This window comes from Mobula birostris, chromosome 14 (assembly GCF_030028105.1).
Source record: "Mobula birostris isolate sMobBir1 chromosome 14, sMobBir1.hap1, whole genome shotgun sequence".
In the NCBI taxonomy this organism is placed as follows: domain Eukaryota; kingdom Metazoa; phylum Chordata; class Chondrichthyes; order Myliobatiformes; family Myliobatidae; genus Mobula; species Mobula birostris.
The window spans coordinates 21258606-21264605 of record NC_092383.1 but is presented as its reverse complement, the minus strand read 5'-3'; the positions used below and the strand labels follow the sequence as shown (position 1 = coordinate 21264605).

At 45.1% G+C, this 6000-nt stretch overlaps 1 protein-coding gene across 2 annotated transcripts in view; it reads left to right on the top strand.

The window, feature by feature from the left end:
* The first annotated feature begins 4335 nt into the window (after positions 1-4335).
* Positions 4336-6000, top strand: part of tmod2 (tropomodulin 2) — a 69525-nt gene continuing 67860 nt past the window's right edge. Inside the window, exon 1 of one of the 2 annotated variants that reach the window (XM_072278202.1) lies at positions 4336-4538. The gene's annotated coding sequence lies outside the window, so the exon portion shown is untranslated. The remainder of the gene's footprint in view (positions 4539-6000) is intronic. The other variant, XM_072278201.1, reaches the window with a different exon arrangement.

Sequence of the window (6000 nt, the reverse complement as noted above, 5' to 3'; positions counted from 1 at the left end):
TTTTTTTTGCTTTCTATAGCTACTACTTCCTTTCAGATACTAACAGTGTGGGATAAAATTTCGAGGGAGGTTCTCCAGCTCGACCTCTGTAACTTTGTTGTTAGTTCTGTGGAATGTCAGGATAAATTGTTGTGTGCCAGCAGGTCACCTGCGATGTTTCCAGGGGTCCCCGTCCAAAAAAAAAAGCTTAGTAGAAATGGAAACACAGAATGCTGGAAATATTCAGCAGGCAGGGCAGTTTCTGAGAGGAGCTGTGTTAGTTCTTTTTGTCTTTAGGACATTAATTTTATCAATGGCTAGATCACGACTTTCACTTAGCTCTTACCCACGTTGGAGCCTGCGGTTTGTATCTGCATTACTTGAGATCAGTGACAGCCAACACTGCAGCTTTAATGAAGCAATAGACTGCACTTTTGGATGACATATATTAGTCTTATTTACCCCAATATGTTGTGAAAGATTCAGAAGCTCAACTTTGAAGAGGAGTAGGAGAGTTCTTACAGCCCTGACAATCAGTCAATCATGTGGCAGCAACTCAATGCATAAAAGTATGCAGACACGGTCAAGAGGTTCAGTTGTTGTTTAGACCAAACATCAGAATAGGGAAGAAATACAATCCAGGTGACTTTGACGGTGGAATGATTGTTAGTGCCCGACAGGGTGGTTCGAAACTGCTGATCTCCTGCACAGCACTCTCTAGAGCTTACCGAGAGTGGTGTGAAAAGCACACAAACATCCAGTGAGCATCCAGTCTGTGGGGAAAAATATTTTATTAATGAGCAAGGTTAGAGGAGGAAGACCAGACTGGTTCAAGCTGTCAGAAGGGTGACAGTAACACAAAAAACCTTCGGTTAGAACAGTGGTGTGCAGAAGAGCATCTCTGAATGCACACATTGAAATTTGAAATGGATGGGCTACAACAGCAGAACACCCACTATTGTACCTGATAAAGTGGCCACTAAGTGTATGTGTATTGTGTATTTAATATTTCAATAATATTTGAGAAATCTTGTATATATATTTTTTTGATTAAGCATTCTTGTTTGTTTAAATAATTAATTACGGGCTACATGTAAAAATATGTTGCATACATTATCACGTGCCTCACTTAAAGTAAAGAACAGACTACACCTGTTTTCCTGGACTGTTATGTTTCCCTTTGAATTAATTTAATGTTTTGAAGTTACAAAATATACAATATGTGTACAAATCTTCGGCGCGGCTGCTCGGAAATGATATCATATGTGTTAACTAGGGGCCGTGCACAATCCTGATTTGATGGGGATGGACGTGAGAAGCACGGAGGAACACCTGGAGAAACTTCTGAAATGCCTGCTTCGCTGCCGCTGCTACTGTGTGATCAAGAATCTCCAGAGGGGAAGGACCCAGATCCTTGGCTTTGCCTATTGCATGTTGCCGGGGCCGGGGTCGAAGCACTCAGCAGAGATGGTGCTCGGTGCTCGGTGTCGGAGGGCTGGTCGGAGGCTCGAGGTTTTCGGACGGACTCAAGAGTCGGCTGTGGTCGGGTGCTTCCAGGATGCTGCATCGGGAAGTTTGCGGTGCTGGAAGCTCATGGCAGGAAGAGTTTTTTTTCTTCCTGATGGGACTTTTGAGAGATTTTGAGACTTTTTTTTACCGTGCCCATGGTCTGTTCTTCATCAAATTACGGTATTGCTTTGCACTGTTGTAACTATATGTTATAGTTATGTGGTTTTCGTCAGTTTTTCAGTTGGTTTGTCTTGTGTTTCTGTGATATCATTCTGGAGAAACATTGTATAATTTCTTAATGCATGCATTACTAAATGACAATAAAAGAGGAGTGTGTGTCCTCATAACCTAATCTAAAAATGCTGCATACAATATTTACTAATAGGTCATAATTTCAGATTTTGCAGAAATGTGGAATGGTAAACAATTAAAAAGAAAGTTTTGAACTTTACAAGGCTATTTATTTTGCATAAGGAAGTGTGAAGTTACAAGATCTGAAAACCGTGGGCTCATAACCTATCGTGCCAGCTAATGAGAGAAATCTTGGCTTTTAAAGAATATTGGATTTGTTAATGGTGACTGTGAAACTAGCAGATTGTTGCTACAAATCTATTTACTTTTTGCCCTTTGCTTTTTCCTTTACTGAGTCTGGCCTGTTTGTGATTCCAGACTAGGAAATTCCACCTTTTGTTCTTGATGAAGCAGCTGTCCTTCCACGTCAGGCCTCACCTATTTAGAGCAGGCCACACCGAGAGCACCACGGTGATACAATAGATGATCCTGACAGACTCACAGTTGAAGTGTTGCCTCACCTAGTAGGGGGTATTTGGGGCCCCAAATGATGATGCCAGAGGAGGTATAAGGACTCCTCTGTGTGCTGGAAAAAGGCAGGATTTCCTGGTGGACACCTATTTCAACTTCCCATTCCCGCTCTGACATGTCTGCTGCCATAATGAGGCCAGACTCAGGGTGGAAGAGCAATGCCTTATATTCTGTCATGGTAGTCTCCAATCTGATGGCATGAATATCAATTTCTCTAACTTTTGGTAACTTCTTCCCCTCCCCTCCCCTCCCTTTTTGCATCCCCTATTGTGGTTCTCCTGTCACCCATTCTCTCATCTTCACCTGCCCATCACCTCCCTCTCTTTCCCCTCTTCTTTCCATGATCTACTGACTTCTCCTATTAGATTCATTCTTCTTCAGCCCTTTACCTCTTCCACCTATCACCTCCCACCTTCTTACCTCTTCCCCCCGCCCAACACCGACCCACCTTCCCCCTCAGCTGATCTCAACTATCACCTTCCCCTCCCCTACCTTCTTATTCTGGCTTCTGTCCCCTTCCTTTCCAGTCCTGATGAAGGGTCACTGCCCAAAATGTCGACTGCTTATTTTCCTCCATTGATGCTGCCTGACTTGTTGAGTTCCTCCAGCATTTTGTGTGTGTTGATAAAAACATGTTTTTTCCCCCTTTTTCAGTTCTGATGGAGGGTCGCGGACATGAAACGCCAATTCTGTTTCCATAGATGTTGCTTGACCTGCCGAATGCTTTCAACATTTCCTGTTCATAATGAAAATCGAGATATGTTTTATCAGTATTAAAGAGCAAGTGGCTGAGGAAAGAGGAATGCCTAACTGGGACCAAAAGGATAAGTGGAGGATGTGAATCGGGTTCTTGGTTGCCACGGTAGCGTAGTGATTAGCACAGTACCAGTAACACGGGTTCAGTTCTTGCCGCTGTCTGTAAGGAGATTGTATGTTCTCCCCCTAACTGCATGGGTTTCCTCCCGGTGCTCCAGTTTCTGCCCACAGTCCAAAGATGTACCGGTTAGTGGGTTAACTGGTCATCGTAAGCTGTCCTGTGATTAGACTATGGTTAAATCGGAGGTTGCTGGTTGACGTAGCTTGAAGGGCCAGGTGGGCCTACTCTGTGCTGTTTCTCAATAAATGAATGAACTAATGAATTAAAATGTTGCTGTCATTATGAAAAATGGGGAGATGTCAATGCAGCAGTGATCATGAACATAACCGTTTAAGAGGAGTTTTAGATCTTAATCTTGCTGAAACATCCTGGCTGATCCAATTTTGGCCTCAACACAATTTTCATACACTGTCCTCAAACCTTTCTTTAATTCAAATGTCTGTCAATCTTTGACTTTATTCATTGAATCCACCTCAATAACTCTCCGAGGCAGTGAATTCCAAAAGTTCACGGCAGTGTGAGATCTTTTTGAAACCATGTCCGCTTATCCCGGATATGCTCACCAGTGTAAGTTACAAAGATGATTAATTTGTGAGTGGAACACAAGTGACTTCAGCTGCTAGAATCTGGAGCAACAAGTAAAATGCTGGAATCATTTTGAATCATTGAGTGCATGCCTTCTGTACAATTTCAGGATCAGAATTCATGAACCATTTTCATAGACTTTTCATGACATGGATTTCTACAATAGAAGCAGTTTCAATATTTTTTGTCTGAAGAGAATTCCATACATTTGGGAAGGGATATTTTGTAGGGGGTAGAGAGCGCAGAATGGGACTGATGTCCATCTTTCTCCGGGAGCTTGGAAACACACAAACTTGCATAAACTCACACTGAGCCTTCTCGTCGGTTGTACGAGTTAATACAACCTACAGAGGGCGCACCAGAGTCCAGGGACCCTCCCTCGCTGGATTCAACCTTCTTGCGCAAAAAAACTGTAGTACTGAGCATGCGCCTTCTTCCCCTGTCCGAATCCGCCTCTCTCGCACAACCTGCCCTGCCATTGGTTGGTTTCCATCCGGTCTGCGGGGGCGTGTGGAGAGAAGCGAGCGGGGCGGACGCGAGCCTTGAGAACCAACGGCGGAGGGGAGCGATTGGTGCAGGCGGCTGCCGATGAAGTGACGTCGAGCCTGGCGAGAAAGCTGGTGGGGAGGTTGCGCGCGCGAGCCACGCCTCCTGCGATCCGTGGGCGAGAGCGAGGCTGCTGGAGGGCGGCGGGGCGAGAAGAGGAAGGAGATCTACCGACCTGTGGCGAGCTGCTGAGGCGACGCCGCTCGACTCAGCCGTGCCGGTAAATGACGCTGGGCTGTTCCACCCGGGCCAGTAGCATCAGTCTGATACGAGGTGGTGGTTACGGCGGGAGGGGGTCGGGTCCAGGTTAGAATGCGTACCGTCTTGTCCCCCTCGGGTCGGCTGTCAGAGCGCGTCGGTGGGGTCGCTGAATGAGTGGGGTCCGCCCGTATTAGGCCCCCCCCCCCCGCCACCGGTCCTAATTGCACAATGTGCCCCGCCCTCTGTTCCATCTCGTCCCGTTGTCTCCTGGATTATAGGTAGGGTCATCGGCGTCGGTTCCCACCGGGTCATAGACATGTACTGTTTACGCCCATCAATAAAACCTTTTACCGCCACCAGCTGAGGCTTAATTGTACCTCGCACTGCGGGGGTGTGAATTGTGACATTTAAGCACGTTTTTTAAGTTATTCTTGACCCTTCCTTGATTCTGGTAGTGAGTTGTGCTTCAACAGAGCTGGCGCAGGGGATTAAAATACGCTCCGAATGCTGACGGGTGCTGCAGTGGACCTGGTTTGTGGCTGATGTTGAGGCAAAAGCAAAAAGAAAGTTGGGGAAGCGGTAATTAATATCGTCCCTTGTGGCGTAAATTAGCAAACATTGGGGCGGGTTCTTGGAAAGCAAACAGGCTATATAGTTATCGCTAATTGACCTACTCCAGGAATTAAATCGATTTATAAATGTTTAGGCATTTATTCAATTTCAGGTTATAAACTTCAAGGTTGTAGTTCATATTCTTGGCTATTTGGAATTTTACAAACATTTATATTGAACTTTTCAGTGTATAATTTGTCACATTGAAAACCTAGAAGCAAAATTATCTCGAGACATCAGCATTAGTTTCTCTAACTTCTGGTAAAACCTCCCCTCCTTTTTTTTCCTTATCCCTCTGGCACCTTTGCACCTCTTACTCCTTCCCTGCCCTCATGAGACCTGACAAACACTACCACCTTCCTGTTTCCTCACCTTCTTCCTTTTATTTCATGGTCTACTGTCCTATTGGATTTCTTATTCAGCTCTTTCTTCTTCCCAGTTTCTGAAATATTCCCTTTTCCATCCCTCCCCCACTTTCTTACCATCCCAACTCACTGAAGTACACCTATTACCTGCTCGCTTGTGCTCCTCTTCCCCCCCCCCAAACTTTTTTAATTCTGGCTTCTACCCTTTTTCATTCCAGTCTTGATAAAGGGTCTCTGGCCCATGTTCATTTCCCTGCATTGACGCTGCCTGACTTGCTGAGTACCTCCAGCATTTTGTGTGTGATGCACCAGCATCTGCAAAATCTTTGGCCCCATAGATGCACAGTTGGATGGTTCTGATTTGCCTTTTAGATGCATTGCTACCTGGTAACTAATTTCTTCAGGGAGAAAGGAAGGAGCAACCTGTACTTTCATGTGATAAATAAAATCTGAGTTTTGAAGATGCCTTGTTGCATTTTGCAAAACAGGAAATTTAAAGTTGGG